The following is a 22,500-nucleotide window of genomic DNA, read 5'->3' on the forward strand; positions in this document are numbered from 1 at the left end:
GAAATATATTTCTCGTAATATATTATATTTAATATAGATTGGATCATATAATAATGCATACGCGCGCTGCATAAATTAACATATCATGTTTAAGCATATTGTACGATCGGACAACGGCGGGCTTCAAACTACTTAAAAATGATCAGAAGTAGTGGGTCTGGGAATAAATATGGAATAGCATACATTAAACCATAACGCCTGCATATATCAACAAAAAAATTAGAAAATATCAAATGACTAATAATTTAAGTATTGTTAATTAAACGTATAAAACGCGATTTATGAACGCATTATGAACTCTTAGAAAAACAACAGGGACGTTACAAATTGAAATGCCTTCCATTTTATTCAACGGAAATCGATTAGATAAGGCTGCGATTCGCATTGTAATAATGACTAAACATACACCTTCATGGGCTGAAACTTTATACCTCTGTTGCAGATATTAACGTTTTGAAACTCTTTGAACGCATGTAGACTATGCATTGCGTAAAAAAGCATAGATGCGTCATTGAATTCCTTGGAGAAACTGCATTCAGAATAGTGCTGACTATGTACACATGACAGTTTATCTTTCAGATGACTACATATTACTAATCGCTCACTGCTGTTAAAGTGCATCCTAATTTGTGATGACTTTGTAAAAAGGTAAATCCTGGCAGGTAAATGTTTCTCGTTATAAAGGTAAATATTTGTCGTTTTCATGGTTTTCATTTCTGTCCTCCTAGGCACTCGAAGTTTTAGTTAACCAAATAGAAGTATTTTTCTTTTAGAACGAACCTCCTAAAAAGTTGTCCTTTAAAAATCGTGTAAAGTATAATGTCTTTGGAAGGAAAACTGATTTAAATTTATTAGAAGCATGATATACATGAATGTATTCATAGTTAACCTAGAAAATTAACGTAAGAGATATGATTATAGAAAGATAAAGTGGGAGCATCAATGGTCTCCAGCATATCATTTAAAAACACATAGGGGGTATAGGCTTTTTACAGATCCCATTTAGGTCTGAAATTCAGCAACTACCCGCGGACTATTATTCTCTATTTATACCGCGTTATAGATAAAATTTTTGTTACGTTTTTGCTGGAAATGGCTTTTTTTATTATATATTTTATGATTTCCCGAATTACTTAAAGCGGGACTGGATAGAGAATAATAGCAATGGAGGTCCAATAGAATAGCATAATAACAGTATTTCCTCTGTTAATCGAAGTGTATTTTATTGCCACGGTTGCATGGATTCACTTTTCCTTCGTTCTTTATTAGACGGGTTCTATTAAACAATGACTACCGGATAGAACTATCATAAACCTGGGCGCGTATGAGAGTAATGCTTTATCATTTACTCGGCTATATTTTTTAAAAAGCTTATCTAACCTTAATGCTGCATTTAATAAGGTGAGATGTATACATATGGACAAGTGTACGCACAATACACAAGCACCTAAAATACATTAATATCTTAATTCTGATTCAATAATTATTAATTTACAATTATGGCGAATACAAACACTTACATGTACCGCTACGTTTCTAGAAAAAGAAAACTATATAATAAATTGTTGTGTAAAACCGTTTTTCTAGTCTCTATGAAATTATTAGAGTAATGTGCATTTAGCATAATATTGCTAGTTAAAATAAACTGTATCAATATATAAATATATATATATATGTATAAAGCAAGTAAGTTATAAAATATATATGGCGATTAAGCTACACTAAATATTTCGCGTTTCATCCAATCTAGGATTCTTAAGCCTGAAATGCACTTTCGTAAATAATTGAATTCATTCAAAACGTATCGCAAAAACAACAACAAATAACATCTAAATAAATCGCGATATATCATGAAAGTCGGACAGGATGGACACGTGGATAAAGGGTTTAGGCTCATTACCGCAGGGTCGCGATTACGAATCTCGCTAGATGCAGCCACTCTGATGAGTCGTAGACGACGGGTCACATGTAAGTGGATAAGTATATTTAAAAAAACAATATATATATATATATGTGTGTGTGTATATGTATGTACATATATATTGGTTTTCAAATATATATATATATATATATATATATATATATATATATATATATATATGTGTGTGTGTGTAATAAACTTTAAAGTTAATGATAAAAAATATATAACCACTTGGCTAAGAAAGATCAGACGCCATACAAAAAAAAAAACTTCTTTAGTAAGCCCTTTTCAAACTGACTTCATAATTATTTTCTTTAAATCAGAATCGCTCTCCGATCTTCCTGGCATTTTGTTTTTGGGTGTAGGGTATACCTCCTATGATTCATCAGCTGCTAAATCCAGCCACCCTTATGCCGTAAACCGAAGTCCCACCTTACCTCTCAGGAAATCGGCGACTCTTTATTCTAAATGTGTCCTTATCCTTTTCTTCGCCTGGTTGTTCTACTAATTAGAGGTCTGTCTCTTTTTCTAACTATCTTATTTCTTTCGGACATAGATCAAAGCTCATTTCCTTAAATCTTTTTGATTGGCTTCTAATTTTTAAGATACACCTTTTCATCACACTGATTCGCTCGGATTTTCTTTGTTTTGGATGATTCGAAGTTCGATAAAGACCTAGAAAACTTCACTCTTAACTAAATAAACCAATCCCTTGCGCCAAGATTCCTATTTTCTCACTGAATTCTAACTATGACCAGGATTTATGTGATGTTTCTCTTTTTTACTTCCACAGAGCGTCCAATATTCCAACAGAGATATCCCGTATTCATACACCTATAAAAAAATAAGGTTATATTTTTCCTCTTAAGTACTTAGGGTATATTTTACCTTTTCGCCCTTCTTAGTGCTATATATGATTTGTCCGTCGTACTGGATCTTGTAATCTTTAAGTACCCTAAGGAATTATCGTATCCTTCAACGCCTGCCCTTTTAATTTTGTGCCGAGCCTTATAATTATGCTCGTTGCCGTTTCTTGCAGCTTGCATTATAAGCACCCAATATTGCAGATTCCCATCGATACTTTAATAACTGGGACATTCTAATGCTGCCTTCTGCCAAGCTACACTTCTTGAGAAAAATGTGTATGAACAACTAAAGGAAAAAAATAATCAAATATCAAATATCAAAACGAAAAAAAATGTTGTTTGACTTATCACATCTTACAAACTCTCAAAATATCCTTTACGTATATTTCTATTGTCCCCCTGTAAAATCTAACATACTACAAGGCCAACTTTCCTGATTCAAGTAACGTCTTAGTTTTGTTTTTATTGTATTAATTTATTGATTTCATTATGATTTTAATTGGTGACGAACAATTACAATAACATACTAGCTACATTTAAAACAATTTTACAGTATTTGTTCCAACGTTTTCCCCCAAAATATATTGTTACATTTTACTATCATTACACATTTAACGTCAGTTATAACATTTTTTCCAAAAGAATTGTCACTAACAACAACAACAACAACAAGAAAAAGTCTGTCAAAAACTTCTCCCTAAAAATACGAAAAAAAAAACTGGAAAACTGAACAGTTCAACAATCGCACAAAATTCTTTTTTGCAACGAAAGCATATTTCTTTTCATGACACAAGCTTAAAAAGTACACGCGACATTGGAGTTGGACAGATTAAATTCTACAATTCACCCAAAAAATTCACATTGACACAAATTTTATAACTGACATATTGGTATGAATTTTAAAACAATAATTGATGACCCCAATTTATCCGTGTATATCAAATGTATTTTATCTCCTTTTTTCGCATTATCTGTGTGTGTATATCAAAGCAAAGCAAAACAATAATTTGATTTATCAATGAAATACGCGTCGTGATTTGTTTTTACATCTATTTATTTTTCTTTCATTCATATCTACGACTGTTTTTCTTTAATTTTGCGGCATATCATCTCTTGTTTAAGTACACTTTTTCCGTGTTTAGGTAGACCTATAAATTAAGTATAGCGAGTAAACCAATCTTTTTTTTAATCATTTTTTTTTTTAAAGAAGTGAATATAATGTTGTTAAAATATAGCCGGAATAATGTATAGAAAATATAAATCATGTAACAAAAGAACTAGTTTAATATATATATATATATATATATATATATATATATATATGTGTGTGTGTGTGTGTATATATATATGTATATATATTTATATGTATATATATATATATATATATATATATATATATAAATATATATATAAACAGTAATATTATAACGTCCAAAAGTAACTTTTTTTCATTGCAGGTATGAAGTGAACTTCGAAGAATGCAATATTTGGAGCCACAATATCCCCCACACACTTTATTATTTATCATCTTAATAACACATTATCTTTTATTTTACATTCCATATTGGTGTCTTCTCATCTTCTTACCCTGCTTTTTCTCTAGAAATATGACATATTCTATTATACTCAGTTATTACACCTCTCATTCGCAATAATATTACATTGTAATTTGGTTTTTTCTTTCATGTATCTTGTTTTACCTTGTTTTCTTTCAATTTTATTTGTACCGACGCCTTTGTTAGTTTTACTTTTGGATTGCAATCTAAGTTTTTCGCAGCAAGACTTTTATTATATTCGATATACCGATGTAGATTAAAATTTCTTACATGCACATATTTTTTTTTATTTTAGATTTACTCATTCTAAACCTCTCCGTAGTTGTTTGATTTTTAATACATAAATTTGTATACCCTAGGTATTTCCATTTCCTCCCTCTTTTTTCCGTAAACTTTCTTATTGAGATATATTTGTGTGTTTGGGTATATATATATATATATATATATATATATATATATATATATATATATATATGCGTGTATGTGTGTGTGCGTGCGTGTATGTTAGCATGTGTGCATGTATAATTGTGTATATGAATGTGTGCATCTGTATATGCGTGTATGTATGTGTATATGTGTGTAAACGTTTTCATATATCTATCTGTCCTGATATGTGGCTTGTTTCCACTGCACAGTTACATAATGACATTGCTCCCTTTATTTTACTTCCCTTTTCTTTACATATTATGCGTTTGATCTTCTTGAGCTTATGCGTATAAGAGTACATTTTATTTATGTGATTATTACATGCCTGATTCTATATATGTATTCGTTAGTTTTTATAACCTATCTGACATCATGTCATTTTATTTTAACTCCACTTTGTATATATGCAGTATTTAAATATTCGCATTCTTTTCTTTTCTCTCTCTCTGGTCATATGCAATATATATTCCTGAATTTTTTTCCCGCATGTAATTTATCGCACGCATGTAAGTTCTCGCTGAAGTGTCATATATCGCCACTTTCTATATTATTTACTGTAATACATTTCCACTTCACTTTTCAATTTCCTTCATCTGAGTCTTTCCTGTTATCAGTATTAAAATAATCTATCTATCTATACATATATACATATACATGCATATATGTATATATATATATTATATATATAATATATATAATATATAAATTATCTATTTGTACATTTACAGTATGACTTATATTGCATCTTGTCTTCCTTACTGGTGTTTGTATTACGTTATCTTTAATATCTCTCACAGATTTTGAGTTACTTAAGTATTGTTTTAATTTCCTATTAAGTTAAATATCCAATTAATTTATCAAGCTACTTTAAGAAGTGTTAAAGGAATGTTTCGTTTAATTTTTTTCTCGCGAATCTAATATATTTACCTATTTTATTGTGCATTTTTCTAAAAAAACACTGCAGATTTTATATATTTTCTGATGTACCTATATAAAAAGAAATCGACTGTATTAGAAGCACATGAAAACATGGTAAACTCAGATTATTGGCTTAGATTGAACTTTCGTCTCATTTCACACTGGAAAATTTGGATTCACAATCTAATGTCTTACTATTTAGTAAATATAAACATAGATAAATGATGTACACATTTCTGGATTTCGTGTAAAATCTTATTTTTACTCAGATAAAAAAAACCCACAAATATTCAATATTTTTTTACTAATGTTATGTTTATCTGAAAACAATGATGCATAAGACTGGCTGATTGGGAGTTTCTAAATTTAAGGGTTATTTGCATATCTGATTAAAATTAATGAGGTATTTTACTTTCAAGCCCTTTATGATGACTTAGGTTACGTTCTTGTATTCCTTTCGTCGAAGTATTTTATTTCCATAAAGATGTTTAATGATAATTTAAAAGATTTAATCTTTCTAAAAATCTACTATTTGCGAACGTACATATGTATGAGTTACCTTTTCTAGAGTCATTGGGAATTAAGCCACAGGACTTTCGATATAAGGGTCTTGGTGAATTTATTATACGGATTTTGCAATATTCGCAATATTTTACAACTGATCGGACTCCAATTTACAGATACTTCGTAGCATCTAAGACATTTTCTGACAAAGGTAAAATATTTACTATATTTAGTGTTGATCAAATAGAGCGTTTGTTCCTCACCAGCATACGTTTAACTTAGATATAAAAATGTATGTGTCGAGAAGCGTATTCTTTCCATACGTTATATATTATATGGTAGTTGTGGGATATGAAATAAGTTACTTTTTAGTTTATTTCCCAATTTCAGTGTTACAACACTCAAGCTTAAAAAAAAATATAATGCATAACTCTGCTCTCGGTGTGAGGCAAGTAAATTGGAGCAATAAATATTTTACATATAAAGACTAGTGATAACCCGTGAGAAATGATATAATGTTAAATGATAATCAATAGTTCATGCATTATAAAATGGGATATTGCCATTTTCGTCCTGTGTTTTAACGAAAAACAGTAGATGTCTTTTTTTGTTTATGTAAAGTGTTGTGTGCCAGTTTTTCGATCCGAAAAGTAGGGACCAAGTTTCAAAAATGCAATACGCCGTGATGGAACAAGTAGAAGAGGCGATAAAAGCAATACATGCATTATTACGAAATGAAATAAAATAAATATCGGTAAAGCTATCGAAATAGATACATAGTTGTTTCCTTAAATATAGTCTTTTTAGATGAGTCTATCACTAGGAATTGCTAAAATAAAACGAAACTTTACAAATAATTAAACTAAATGTAGTAAGAGTAGTAAGTTAAATAAGTGCTCTGTCTTTGTATGAGGATATTCAAAATATCTAAGGCCGAATACCACTTGAGGATGAGAGTTAATGTTTGCACGGTAGTCATCAGAGCAACAATGCAATAAATGTTACTAGTAAGAATTTGGTATAATTTGATAAGGTAAGAGGTAATCTCAGCAAAAACTTGTTTACATTGGATTTGAAGACAGCCATATAATAGTCAGCTGACAATTATAAGAACGTATGTTTTTGTTTTTTTTATGAAAGTCACGTTTAAATTAAAGCGTTGATGGAGAGAGAAGCTTTGATGATAGCTGTTGTAGTAATAAGAGTGTTTTTGTGAACGTTTCATGAAAGAGAAACCGCACAAATTTCCAAAGGCGGGCAGATCTTATAAAAGCTTAGTTCATGTTTATTACACTTTTATGTTTTAATGACCTTTTGTAATTATAAATTTGAGATAAAGTCGATTATGTAAGTTGCAAGTCAGCGTTACATTGCATTTAGTTTTTTAGCAATAATATATATATATATATATGTATATATGTATATATATATATATATATATATATATATATATATATATATATATATATATATATATATTCCCCCAGCCTCTTGCTTTTCTATGGAGGTGACACTAAAACTTGCTAATATGATGTCAAATGATCTGCTATAACAGTAAGAGTAGGCGTGATTGCAAATTTTAATATAATTTTTAATGCTGGTCTAAACGCTGTGTATTTCTTTATTGCAGTCAATTTTTTTTTTGAGTTTCTATCAAACAGAGAAATATGCATTTTAATACACTCGAAGAGCATAAATAGGTGCTATATTTCTCGGATTTTGAGGAATTCGAACAAATACTTTGAAATGTATGCTAATTTCTGGTGTTTTTTATGTGTATATAACTTCCAAAAAACTAAGAAAACAGGGATACGCAGCTAGTGAGACGGAACTTGTTGTTGCAGGCCTTGAAGACGGTTTATATCTCGTAGATCTAGAAAAGGAGCTTGAAAGAAATCGAAAAGCATTGTCTTCTTTCATTGAAAATCAAATAAAGGAAATACAAAAAAAACAAGAAAATCAGTTTCTGGTTGTGATGTTAGAAAAATTCGCCCCCAATTTAACAAGCAACCGGGCAGCAACAGTGCTGCTAGATTTGACAAGGCTGGAATACATTCGATGTCCAGAAGGAACGCTGCAATAGCTTAAACAAAATCACAAGAATATTTAAACCGATAGCAAGGCCTTTCTTAAACCAAACTCATGAGGAAAAATGTTTTGTTTGGGCTAAGAAATACATGAAAGCCAGTTTTGAAAATGTTCTTCGTACCGATAAGGCTAGAACTACAATTCATGGACCGGATTGGAGGGTCAACTTAAATAGTTCTCTTGAATTCTCTCCATATGATCGATCTCGTCGTCAACGGGGAGGTGGAGCTGTCACGTTTTGGGTTGAAATAATCTGTGTGAACACCTTGAAACATTGCGAGTTAGAGAAGGTGTCAAACTGACAATCACATCTTATATTTTATTTTAAATTAGCATGGGTATATATATATATATATGCATATATATATATATATATATGTATACACATACACATATATATGTGTGTATATATATATATATATATATATATATATATATATATACACTTGTGCCCGATATTATTCATACCCCTCGGATCTTTGAGATTTCTATAAGATTATTGCTCAAACCAGAAGGTAGACAATATTAAAGGGATTTCAAACAATAAATCAAGCATAAGCATTTAATTTAAACTCAACAAATAAATAAATTATGCAAGTTTGAAACATTATACAAAGAAAAACAATAATGGCACTAGTTCAAAATTATTCATACCTCTCTTACTAATAGTCAATAGCATGCCCTTTATTCTTAATAACTGCCTGTAACCGTTTTGGATATTTATCAACAAGGTTTTTACAAGCATCAACACTGATTTTTGACCATTCTTCAATGCAGTAGTTCTCCAAATCCCTCAAATTTCTAGGTTTCCGCTTTTTAACCTCAGTTTTCAATATGTGCCAGAGGTTTTCGATAGGGTTCACGTCGGGACTCTGGCTAGGCCATTCCAAAACATTAATTTGATTATCCTCAAACCATTTCTTGACTATTTTGGCAGTATGTTTTGGATCATTATCCTGTTGAAGGACCCAGTTTGGTCCTAAATGGAGCTTCTCCGCATCCTGTCTAATGTTTTTCTGGAGTATCTCCAAATATTGCTCCTTCTTCATGGTTCCATCTATCTTGACAAAACTACCTGGACCACTAGCCGAAAAGGAGCCCCAAAACATTAGGCTACCACCACCATGTTTCACCGTGGGTATGGTGTTCTTTGGGTTGTAAGCTTCTCCTTTCTTCCTCCAAACGTAAGAAGCATCCATATGGCCAAACAATTCAATTTTTGTTTCGTGAGTCCACAAAATACTTGAGAAAACGGACTCTGGAGAATTCACATGGTTCCTAGTAAACTTTAGACGTGCTGCAAGGATTTTTCCGGTGTGCAATGGAGTCCTTCTTGGTCTTCTTCCTTTCAGACCATTTTCATGCAGAGTCCTTTGCAATGTTTGCCTTGATATTTTTATGCCAGAAGACTCCAGATTTTCTAAAATGTCCTTAGTAGTGGTGGTTGGATTTGCATTAACACTTCTTACAATATTCCTGGTGGCTCTAGCAGACAGTTTCCTTTTCCTTCCTCTACCAATCAAGTTGTTTGTTGTGTGGTGGCTCTGGAATTTTTTGATGATGCTCTGTACTGTTGCTGTAGGGACCTCAAATTTCTTGGAAATTGACTTTTAACCTAAACCATCCTTATGTGAATTCGCAATTTTAGTCCTAAGATCATTACTAAGCTCTTTTTTCTTCCCCATTCTAATAAATTTTATTCTTTTATTGGTTTTCAGTTGATATCATTTTAATTTCTGAAAAATGCAAAAAACGAAATGAAATTAATCAAAGGTTGTATAAAAGCATTCAAAATAAGAATCAAACAGGAAACAAACAGTCAGAAACTCGATTAATACTGAAAATATAAGGGGGTATGATTATTTTTGAACATTGCAGATTTTATAAATAGCTGTATATTTCTTTTATTACAAGTATCCCGAGATTTTAAGATGACGAAAATGATCAGAAGAGGTTTATTAAGAATATGTATCAATATGGACGTAAACAATAAATTCTAACAAAGTTACACCTAATAAACTCAATTTTCAAGGGGGGTATGAATAATATCGGGCACAACTGTATATATATATATATATATATGTGTGTGTATGTATGCATATATGCATGTATATTTATGTATACACATAAATTAATCACTGGATGTCCATACGAGTAAATCTCTTGTATTACATGTGTATAATATATATATAAATTATATATATATATATATATATAAATTATATATATATATATATATAAATATATATATATATATATATATATATATATATATATATATATATGATATGAAAATGAAGCGGAAGACCATAGGCTCGACGTTTCGCCCGTACTAGGCGTGCTTTTCAAGAGTTGTGGTCACTGACGAGATGGTCGATATTTGTAGTTTTAAATATACTGGGGGAGTGTATGCAAATATAACTATTATAAAAATATACAATATATATATATATATATATATATATATATATATATATTAACCAGTATCTAGATTATTTTCGTGCAATATTATTTAAGATAAGTGGAAAGATATGTTAAACAATACTATTCTCTGCTTGATAGTGTTAGTTGAGTTAGAGATGAGATCAGATCCCAACAGACGGCGTGTTGACCTATTATGTATATGCTTCAGGAAGGTCGCACTTTTGAAATCGAAATGATGGTCATTTTCCATTATGTGACCGTAAAGAGCATTAAGTGTATTGTTATTCTTTATGTCTCTTTTGTGTTTATATATTCTTTTAGCAAGGTTTCTCTGCGTCTCTCCTACGTATATCTACGTTAGGCACGGTGTGGTATAAATTCCGGCTTGTGTTAATGGTTTATTATTGTTAGTTTTAGATTTCCGAATTAAATATTTTATCGTTAGGCATATTTTCTGTACTATTTGAAAGCCGACTTTCTTAATGTTTTTATGAACGTTATTATTTTTATCGTTAGTGGGATCAATTAGTCGTCTATTGTGTGTTAGGTTGTCTTGGGGGTTGGTTTTGCTTTTTAAGGCCTTTTTAACGTTAAGTGGGGAGTACTGGGGGTATTGTTAGTTCTTGAATGTAGTTTCTATATATTCAAATTCATTGTTTATATATTCTTTGCTACATATTCTCATAGCTCTTAGATAACCCCGAATTATAATGCAATCTTTTAGGTTGTCATTGTGTTGCGAGTAAAAATGTACATAATCATTCTTATTAGTTGTTTTACGATGAACTTTGAATTTTAGTTGTTTATTATCATTAATTAATTTTATGTGTAGGAAAGATATGGAATTATTATTTTCAGTTCCGTAAGTGTAATTGATGGTAGATTCTATTTTATTAAGGGTGTAGTGGCATTATCAATATTCGACCTCTGTTGGAGTCTGCTCTTATCTCTAACTCTACTAATACTATCTAACGGAGAATATGATTTTTTAACATTTCTTTCCACTTATCTAAACAATATTCCACGAAAATAATCCAGATACTGGTTAATATATATATATATATATATATATATATATATATATATATATATATATATATATTTGCATATGTGTATAATAGTTCTATTTGCATACCCTTCCCAATTATATATAAAAATAAAAATATCGACCCTCTCGTCAGTGGCCACCCCTCTTGAAAAAGCCTGCATAATACGGGCGAAACATCGAGCCTCTGGTCTTCCGCTACCTTTTCACATCATAACGCCGGATTGTATCCATTTTAAAATTCATATATATATATATATATATATATATATATATATATATATATATATATTGAGTACATATATATATATATAATATTTATACATATATATAAATATATATTTATATATATATATTCATATATATATATTATTATGTTTTAGCAATATTTTGATTTTCTGCATGGTTTGTTTAACAGCAGAGATAATGTTGGGTTGTTTTTCTTTCTATCCATTATTTACTATTGTTGGGCCAATGTTGAAACGTTTAGTCGAGTGTAAAAAAATACTACAGTCACAAATCTTTCTCGAACGGCTCGATTTACTAACTCTTGCAGCACAATACACCGCAAAAATTCATGAAAATATTACATTTTAAAGAATCCTGTAATTTTAGCCGTTTGACATTGTGCTCTGCGCATTCCCAATAATTTAAAGCCTACTTGTTCGCACGAAGAAACCGACACTCAACCAGTTTAGATATGTATACGGAAGAAACACTTCGGATTTTATTGTTTTTAAACAACTTTAATCTACTTTTTCATTTAAGTTACCAGACGCAGTTCATTTATCACTCGTTTGGTGAAGACCAATGGCAGTCGAAAACAATCCCGCCTATGGAATATATCTTGTTACACTCGTACAGAAGGTTCGAGCACTGTTCCGTAAAAAAAGGAAAAAGAGGATTTCAAGAAAAAAAGTAAACTACCTGCTGTTCAATGCAACGGGCACCCCCACCCCCACACACCCATATATATATATATATATATATATATATATATATATATATATATATATATATATATATATATATATTGTTATGTTTAACATTCATCTTCGTCGCAAACTGTGATGTTTGCAGGTTGAACCTAATAACGTATAAGGCAATACAAATGAAGACTCAACAAAACAAAGGTAGATCAATAAGAGTGTAGTAGGAAAAGTATATTTACAGTGTATTTACATAATGGTTGTCAAGTAAGAGAATATTGGCTGGAGAACATATCTGCTCTCGGCTCGGCCTTCGGTGGATTCTGGTTAACACGCTCTACGACTACCGAGTCTTGCTATTTATGTGTAATATTAGCCACATATGTAAATTAGTGGGTGCCACCACAACGCGCACCTCCAAAGATTTGAAGTCACACAAATTTCAATATCCTTTTCTCTTGGGATTTAACATTAAGGTTTCATTAAACTTCCTTTTTCTACCTGATCTTCGGGGCTCAGGTGTATATTGAGGCGGTTCCAAATTAAAAGATTCGTATATTATGTACATGGTTTCCTCCTCTTCGACTGCTGTTGTTTAATCACCATCTTGAATGTGGCGTTTTTTTTATTTAGTTCAGGTGCCTTTTATGTATGTTTTGTGCACCTTTAATCATGTATGTACAATCACTAATGCGTTTATCCACTACTCAACATTCCCAGTAAGAGGTGTTATCCCTGTGGCACTTGGAATATACTCGATCTCCCGGGTTATATTTATTTGTTATCATGTGTGTAGTGTTTCGGACAATTGCCTGCCTTGGCAATAGGTTATCAAACGCCGATTTCACCTTTCTGACAAACATTAAGTCAGTTGGTGATATGTTTGATATATTTGCGAAAATTTTTGCAAAGCTTTTTCCGTTGGTATCCCAATGGATTTTTGCAACGTTCGTTTTAACGTGTCCACGAACTTCTCCGCGAGGCCGTTCGAACTTGGACCGTACGCAGGAGTAGTGATATGATTTACCTAGCACGGGTTACAAAATTCCTTATAGTCTGTGATCGTGAATTGAGTCTCATTGTCAGTGACTAATGTGTCTAGTACACCAAACCGTGCAAATAACTCGTGTAGGAATCCTATTGAGTTGTTCGTTGTTGGATTCCTGCAACGCATTACCTCAGGCACTTTTGTATAAATATCTACTAAATTAAGTAGTAATTTTCTCGTACTGGACCAGCGAAGTCCATGTTGATTCTCGACCATGGGTGATCGGTTTCGGCCAAGGTTTGTGTACTATAGGTGGGGATTTTGCCGCTAACTGACATCCTTTACATCTGTTTATTTTTGTAGCTATGTCGATGTCCATGTTACGCCAGTATACGTAGCTTCTCATTAGAGACTTCATCCGATTTATCCCCGGTTGGCCTGTGTGGAAGTCTCTCAAAATCCTCTTCTTCATCGGTTTAGGTATTACTATTCTCCGCTGTATAATAACATATCGTTACATATGGAAAAAAATTCCTAAACCTTTTTTTTTCATTTATAATTGTTTCTTTTATATCATTTATGCATTCGTATTCATCGGCTTCTCTTTTAATGTCCGACAATATTACCGGTAGTTTTTGAATGATGTTTGCTACCATATTTTCACTTCGACATTTGTTCGAATTGCTGCAATCACTGATTCTTCCAAATTACGTTTCTGTGGTATCAGTATTGAAAGAATGTTTGATAATCTCTGTGGAAGATCCTGCGTTTGAGCTCGGAATGATATGTGATTTACAGACATTTAAGTACAGACCCGATTAGACAGTCTAGAGGATACGGAATCTAGGGATAGACTCCATAAAGTTGTGATTATTGGAGCGGTAATGACATCAGGACGGTATTCAAGCGCGAGTCAACACTCAGACGACACCTGGTACGAGTGAAGCCTCGCATGGAGGAGAACATGACCAAAAACTGCATATACTCCATCCTATGCAGTTGCAGAACGGTTTACAAGGGGGAAACATGCCGGCCCCTTAAAGTTAGGGTGGAAGAACACTGAAAAGCGGTAACTAAAGGGGAGACGGAAAAATCGGGTATAGCCAACCATTTCTGGATGGAGAGGAGGGACAATCGCCCCCTATGGGATGAACTAAAAATAATAAACAGAGAGACCCACTCGAAAGTAAGAAAACTAAAAGAAACAGCTCACATGCTCGGACATAACAACCTACTGAGCAAACCCAGCATAGAGCTGAATGCAATTTGGACACCTCTAATAGAGAGATAAAACCTTGAATAGCAACATGGGTTTAACATTAACAAAAAAAAACACAACTAAGAATTGTCCTAGTGACATATGGCCGAGTGGTCCTAGAAGTTGTATCAAAGTTTACAGTTGCCCAAAGGTGATGAGGTCAATCCTGAACGAAGGCAGTGAAAAAGTAACATTCAAAACAGAGAATCAGCAACGATGTCCCAAAACCTAGCTGGAGTCCGAACACGGTACCCCCGTAATAATAATAAAGAGTTGGGTTCGAGACTCCTGACAAAACGGTTCCCCAGTTCGATACAAAACACCTGACGAAGGCCGGAGGGCAAAACGGCCGAAACGTTGTGACGATTACAAGCAATTTTTAATTTGGATTTTAAATGATGTATTTTCAAACAAGTTTTCGTTATAATACGTTTATTTTGTATATTAATTTAAAAGGCGTGTTTCGCTCTAACTAATTTTTAAATTAAAATCGTTTTAAAAGAGGGTATTTTCTTTACAGAACGTTGAATACAAGCTGGAATAAAGCAAATTCCCACAATTTTCTGATATTAATTTAAGCTTGGCCGAACAGCTGCTAAAAAATCTCGCGATATCAGGGAAGCATTTGGCCCAGAAACCAATACTGATCTCAGAGCACAATGAATATGTAAGCAATTTCGTGGACTCCACGAAAGTGTAAATTGCGATGATGAGCCAAATAGGTTACCGTCGGATGTTGTCGCCGGTTAATGAAGAGCCTTAGGCGAAGCTAATAAACAGAAAAATCTTCTGACTAAAACCTAACGAATAAAAGGATGCCCAACAATTTGAGAGAGATTAGAACCAAGGAGTCCCTCACCAATTTAACCTCTACCAAAAGAAACATCATTATGAACTCTCATCTTCCCATTATCTCAACAACAAGAACACCCTGTTTCTCGACCAACTTGCAATTAACACTGGATTTTTTTACGACAACCGGTAATGCTTAATTCAGTGCTTAGACGCCGACGAAGCTTCAAGATATTTCTGGGGAACAAAGTTCGAACAAATGCAGGGAATTATGCCTGTTTAATAGTCTGCAACCGGTCTCATGCACTGCAGTATGTTGAAGACAGGCGAACGTTTTACAACGTCAAAAACTGTAAACAGATGGATGAAATGCACCAGAAACTTCGACAACAACACACAACCTCAGTCAACGAGAATTCCTAATTCAACTTAAAATAACGCCTGACTGCACGTTATTAAACCGAAATGCAGAAGTTAGACGTAGTGGGATACGAAAGTCTGCCTCAAATGTAAATCAAATCTCCAGACTTCTCACCTACTAATTAGAAATGTTTCAAGCATCTCGACAACTTCTGCGTAAAAAATGCTTCAAAATACTAAGCGATGTGAAAAAAACGCCTTCGGTGAATTAAATGCTACAAGGACGCAAGAGCTTTACGTTACTGGCATGAATACATTTTGTTTTTATCAGCAAAATTATGTTGGTATCGGTGTTGTTTATTTAAATCAATAATTAATTGTCTGTGTCTAGATATGCTTATCAGAATTTAAACATAAACACCGCAATAACATTCTTGTCAAATTAATTACAAATTCTTAAAGCCGTGGTACTTCGTTGTTAAATTATTTCTATCAGATAAAACTAAAAATATCTTTATGTACAAATGATGGAAAAAATGAGACTGTAAAAACGATTATATTAAAATAGCTGTATTATAAGGTGTCTACAACAATGATGCCGCGTACTGACGTATATATATATATATATATATATATATATATATATATATATATATATATATATATATATATATATATATATATATATATATATATATATATATATATACCTTGTAAAAAAGTACTTTTGCACCAACCGAACAGTTTTCACATATAATTACACGCTTTAATTTCAATAAATCTAATTTTTTAATATTTCCTAAACCATAATTTGAATTTTCCTTTTTTCTTTTGTATTTTTTCATATTTGAACATTTTTAAATATTACCTCTCTGCGTTATTGACATTTTTTATCTATGTCTTTTAATTATATTGTCCTATGTATGGTCCTTTCTATGTTTAAGAAAATTGAGCATTTCTGATACTAGTTTAATTCCATGAATAAGCAATCATGTCAACCAAATTCTCGTTGGGGTATGCATAATCAGCATAGGTTTCCTTAAATGAATAGAACTGTTATCCTAGGAATTTGTGCTTTCTCTCTGCGGAATATTACCTATCAGAATCTATACTGTGCTTATTATTTTTATTAGATTGATGTTGCTTTATAAATAAAATCCTTGATATACATAGACATTCAATTCATTCAGACTAAATACTGATACAAGGTGTTATATTGATGGACAACATATCAAACGACAGAGAAGTGAAGTCTTTTCATGGGCATTCTTTCTGATCGAATCCATACATCCAAACTATCTTTAGTTTTCTCTATTCAATTAAATCGGTTATTACAGTCCAAGTCGTTTGATTTTGTATAGGAGTATTCACTTCTCCCCAGAGATCTCAAATAACAGGAGCTAGTTAAGTGATTTTTATTTATTTATTTTTCTATTTTAATTTTTCATGCCATATCTTTGCTTTTATTTATATGTTTTACTTCTTTTATTTATAATTTTACATCTATTTTCTTGAATTGTGTTTTAAAATTAATTCTGTTTTCCAGTATTATTTCCATTCCAAATATTCTTATTTTGACTTCTGTTCTCATGAGATTTCGTTTTCTACTATACTATGATATACTGTTATATGTTTTCGATTTTATCCCAATTAATGTTCAGTTAAATATATGACTATATATATTCATATAAAAATTGGGCAATTTCATTCAAATATCAAAAGTGCCTATAAGCTATCATGGACAGCCGTATTCCTGGGTATCAATTGGCGTCAGCATGGCTAAACATTTAACACGGCTTGGACTCGGTAATTTGTATGGTGTTTATAACTAGATCATGTTAACTTGATAAATTGTATGTAAGATTATTCATTTATTTATTCTGTGATATTTATGTCTACTATTCACCTGAACGTTTTGAAGGAGTTAACTTATATTTATTTATATTCAGGTTGCCTTTATTTTGGACGGGATTGTGTATTTATAAATGATATTTCATATAATAATAAAAATGGGAACATGTTATTCAATTATTTATATTATACACACACACACACATATATATATATATTATATATATATAAATTTAAATTATATATATATATATATATATATATATATATTTGAGGTTGCCCGGGATTGTATGATTATCATCGAATTTTTAACACTGCTATATTTTTATTGCTGGTGAAAGAGGTGAACTCTCCCTAGAGTAAGCTTCACATGGTTCCCTGCAGTAACTTAGACAAAAATATTAGTCATTACACCTGATAGAAACTGATGTTTCTTTATTCTGTTTTATAAACTGCTTTCCAGTTAACGAAAAAAGCAACATAAAGAAATTTACATGCGGGGATTTTATCACCCCCCCCCAAAAAAAAAGAAACGTGTATATATAAAAGTCTCAAAAAAGTATTTGCTATTAATAAAAAATAGAAGAATTTTTCCTGTGGAGTTTGAACCTACAGACCACATCATGAAAAAAAAACCGCAATTAATTTATCCACAGTATAATTTTCACGGTCGGTTGTGGAATCATTGTAGCTAACATATACCATAGGAAAATTGCGTTACCAATGATAGATGAATTCGAATAACGGTTTAAATGATAGATTATCGGTAATTATCGGGAATATTTAGAGACAAAATTTTATTAACATCACTCGCAGACTAATGTAGTAAAGTTCTGTAAATTTTAAATATAAACCTGTTTCGGAGTCTATAAGGAAAGAACTGCTACATACATAGATACATACATATATACACATATGTTTATATATATAAGTCCCACACACACCCATATGTATATATATATATATATATATATATATATATATATATTGTATATATGTGTATGTATGTATGTAAAACACGCATACATATATATGTGTGTGTGCGAGTGGGTGTCCACATTAAATTTTAGTAGATACTATACACAATAATTGAATGTCCTATGTCTCTTTATACGAGTGTTTTTTAAGAACAATGTGGCATATCAATTCTTAAGTTACTACAAAGCCATGCCTACATATTCCGAATCACGAGCTTTCTATAGACCAAACACACCAACCGATAATGCTAAATCGCAATGGCATCTACGCGGAATGATAATCTTATTTCAGAAAACAGCAGCAAGCTAAATACTAAACTAAACAACGTGAATTCTCGGCATTGTGTCTAGTAATACTAAGAGACCAGAAGAAGCAATTACTATATAACATTGAACTATAAACTGGGGAGTACATTCCTTCTCTTAAGATATCGGTATGAAATTCGATCTGGATCAATGGGTCAAGTGCTTTATCAGAACTGGGAAGATGATCCACATAGAAAACATACAGCTTGATTAGGGCACCTAGTTCAGAGAGCCAGAAGAGCACGAAAATACAAATATCTTTGCATAGAGGAAAACGATGCAATTTAACATGGCAGAATGAGAAAAACACTAAACCAAGTATATGTGCGCCGTATGCAAACGTAGATTCCATGAGCAAAGCTTCTTTCTTAGAACTGCAAGCCAGTGGAACTCTCTGCCGCTTGCCTGTTTCTCACCTGACTACAACTTGGACGTCTTCAAGTCCAACATAAACAAACTCCTGACAAACTGCCCCCTTAAGTAAGACCCGTTATCAAAACCCCCAATACTAAGTATTATTACAATACTATCTCTTTGATTAATGTACACGCAATAACCCTTATCCCTCAGTTGCCTTCAGGACTTGATAAGTGGTGACCCCCACGTAAAAAAAATTGCTAAACAGAACTGAAATGCAAAAACAAAGTGACTGTCATCAACCAACTAGCTATGCCAATTGTGGCGTAAAGTTTTGGTATTGTTGACTAGCCACAGAAACAAATAAACTTAAACAAGGAAAATTTTTAACATTAAACTAAGTAATACAGAGAAACCACTTTCTACCAAGACTGTATCTACCAAGAGGAGCAGGATGTATGGGTTTGTCAGAGATTAACCATAAACATCGAGCCACTATTCTAAGCACTGGGCAATATCAGATAATCTCCCAAAACCCAAACCTTAAAATTATACATGAATACCAAAGAAAACGAGCCAGCAGAATTACTTTCCTCACAGAACTGGCCAAACATTTTGCACACGATTGTCTTTCAAACAATACAAAAAAGAAAGAGCAAGCTCGCAACGGAAAGGGCCGAAAAGGCTCGGCAAAAGTACACTCAGAAATTTTATTGCAAAAACTGGATGAATAGGCTAAACAACAGTATTTCCTGGATTAACTATCACAGGTATATATATATATATATATATATATATATATATATATATATATATATATAGAGAGAGAGAGAGAGAGAGAGAAACGTTACAATAAGTTTACTAAGGTAATCAAAATGGTAAACTTAAAATATATTATAAATATTAAAGAGTTAATATTTACAAGTAAAATAAACTCAGCCAGATATAAAAAGCTCAATAAAACCGAAAAGAAAATAGAGCTTATAATATGAACAAATGATTGATAAAATATGTTAAAAGACATCTTGAAAAAGAGTTAAAAACATATTCAATTTTAAAAAAGGAAGCACAAGATAAGTGGATAGTCCTTAATCCGCGGAGTTTCGAAGAAATACTCTCCTTCTCATCAGAGGGCAGGAATTAGCAAAATGCAGGATCGGATTTTGCATATAAAAGTATTTAATGAAACTACAAGTAAGTCACAGATCTTACTTGGTTAAAAAAAAGGGTGAGGTAAGGGGAACAGGAGGCAAAAGAAAAATAATAAAAAGATTTCACATGAATGGATAGTCCGGTGAAGGGTAAAAATCCAAAAATGGTAAAATCCAAAACGGTCGAATTTAAAATTTCAATCCACTGGGTAAATTCCAAATGGTTCAAAATCATCCAAAAGGCAGAGTTCCTTGGAAAAAAGTGCAAATGGAATGAATTCCAAATCATTAAAAGAAAAGTACTAGAGATAATATTTGAAACACGTCTGTCAAGGCTGGATGAATCAAAAAAAAATTAAATATGTTTTTAACTCTTTTTCAAGATGTCTTTTAACATATTTTATTAATCATTTATTCATATATATATATATATATATATATATATATATATATATATATATATATATATATATATATAAAGAAGGTTCTGTAGGTTTGCTTAAAAAGAATCTATTCACTATGATTAGAAGGGAAGGATAATGACCGCTCAAGATCAAGGCTTGGAAACTAATGTTTTTAAAAAGATGAATGGTCTTAACAATTACAAGGAGTTCAGTTTCTGCCACCCTGAAATTGAGAGTGTGAACCACCTCGCATCAAATTTTAAAGTCCTATTCGAGGGCAAATATTATACAATGCATAACACTGGAGGGTGTATATATCTCCACTGAAAAATCTGTAAAAACCTAAATAGTCCATGTAGTAGAAACTCTTGGGAACATTTACCTGAAAGAACAGTTAGAAATCATCATACACCATCAACTATGATTGCGAAATTCCTAAAGCTGCATACCCAGAATATGAGGCTATTAAGCCACACATAGTGATGTGACACAAATAGAAGATTGTGTCAACCCTAGTTGAAGTAAGCGTCCCTAATGATGGTGGCCTTAACAGAGCAAAGAGGAAGAAAATAAAAAAAATACCAAGGATGTATGTACGACATGAACAGAAACTGGAATCTTCATAAGGTGTAAATCATACAAGTCATTATAGGAGAAACCGGACTAATGAAAAAGAATTTTGAAAAATATATCCGGTAAACGAAATGAAGAAAAATACAAACATTAGAAATGAAAGGGACAGTAAGAATCTTAAAAATATCTGTCGGTTGGAGTAATTACTCTATTGGGAGAATGCTTGGTGACCCGTAGAATTCCCCATTTGTAGGAAAAACAAAGTGATAAGAAATTAACACAAAAAGGGAGTACAAATTAATGGCTTCAACTTCATAAAAATTCAGTGTTTGAGAGGTATTGACGACCAGTAATGGAAAATTTAATACATATGCATTTCATATTGAGACTGAATATTTTCCTGATGATATGCTCGTCAATATCTGAGAAGTTTGATTAAAGAAAATGTAAACTAAAGAAGGCATTTCCAGAGAGGAATGCATATATATATATATATATATATATATATATATATATATATATATATATATATATATATATTTATATATGTATATATATATATATATATATTAGATATATACGAAAAATGTTTTTTTCCTATATGTCGATCTAATGAAACGACTGTGTTTATTAAAGGTTTCAGTTGATTGAGATATATATATATATATATATATATATATATATATATATATATATATATATATATATATATGTGTGTGTTAGTGTGTATGTGTGTGCGTGTGTTTGTGTGTGTGGAGGGGGTTCGTGTGTGTGTGTGTGTGTTTGCGTGCAGGTATGTGAATTAG

The sequence above is a fragment of the Euprymna scolopes genome, chromosome 5 (genome assembly GCF_053919585.1).
Source record: "Euprymna scolopes isolate OS-2025 chromosome 5, ASM5391958v1, whole genome shotgun sequence".
Lineage (NCBI taxonomy): Eukaryota > Metazoa > Mollusca > Cephalopoda > Sepiida > Sepiolidae > Euprymna > Euprymna scolopes.